General features: G+C 41.4%; 1 pseudogene; it reads right to left on the reverse strand.

Annotated features, from left to right (window-relative positions):
- Positions 1-238: 238 nt before the first annotated feature.
- LOC113223910 lies at positions 239-620 on the reverse strand (annotated as a pseudogene).
- Positions 621-1,124: the final 504 nt, after the last annotated feature.

Below are 1,124 nucleotides of genomic sequence, written 5' to 3' on the forward strand. Positions count from 1 at the left end.
AGGCGTGGTGGCACACACCTGTAGTCCCAGCTACTCAGGAGGCTGAGGTGGAAGGATGGCAGGAGCTTGGGAAGTTGAGGCTGCAGTAAACTATGATTACACTGCTGCATGCCAGCCTGGGTGACAGAGTGAGACCCGTCTCAAAAAAAGAAAACGGAAGTTTTTTTTTCTTTTCTTTTTTTTTTGGTTTGCAAGTTTTATTCAAGAACTCGTACAAAACATTACAGATAAATGAAATTTAATCCTCGTCTTCCTCCTCTTCCTCGTCCTGGTTAATTTGGAAGTAACGTAATTCATAACTCTCTTTGCTGTTAGCAGCTATGCAAACCAATCATGTAGATTATTCTTCAAAATTTTTTGGTGTCATATTTCAAATAACTTTTGGAAAAAGGCACCTCAGATGTCACGGTGATCTTGCTCTTGCTACTTTCTATGGTCACCACCCCTCCACCAAGTTTCCCAGCTTTTCAGTTCACTTTGATCGTCTCTTGCAAAAACTGCTCGAAATTGGCAGCGTCCATGATTCCATCTTCCACGGGGTGGGTGCAATCAAGAGTGAACTTCAGAACCTGCTTCTTCTTTTGGCCCCCCTTCACCGCAAGCTTTTTCATGGGTGCCATGGTGGCAGTGGAGGCAGAAAGAGAGCTGTTTCTTTTAAAATTGTAATTAATTTTATAAAGTTTCAGTAGCTTTGGGGGTACAAGTTATATTTGGTTACATGAATGAATTGTATAATGGTGAATTCTGAGATTTTAGTGCACGCACCACCCAAGTAGTGTTCATCGTATCCAATATGTAGTTTTTAATCCTAGACTCCCTGCCCATCCTCCCCCTTCTGAGTTTCCAGGTTCATTATATCACTCTGTATGTCTCTGTGTCCTCATAGCTTAGCTCTCACTTGTAAGAACATATGGTATTTGGTTTTCCATTCCTGACTTACTTCACTTAGAATGATGGTCTCCAACTCCATCCAAGTTGCTTCAAAAGACATTATTTCATTCCTTTTTATGGCTGAGTAGTAGTCCACGGTGTATATATACCACATTTTCGTTATCCACTCATTTCTCAAGGCACTTAAGGTGGTTCTGTACCTTGGGAATTATGAACTGTGCTGCAATAAGCGC

Source organism: Piliocolobus tephrosceles, unplaced genomic scaffold, assembly GCF_002776525.5.
Source record: "Piliocolobus tephrosceles isolate RC106 unplaced genomic scaffold, ASM277652v3 unscaffolded_42974, whole genome shotgun sequence".
Lineage (NCBI taxonomy): Eukaryota > Metazoa > Chordata > Mammalia > Primates > Cercopithecidae > Piliocolobus > Piliocolobus tephrosceles.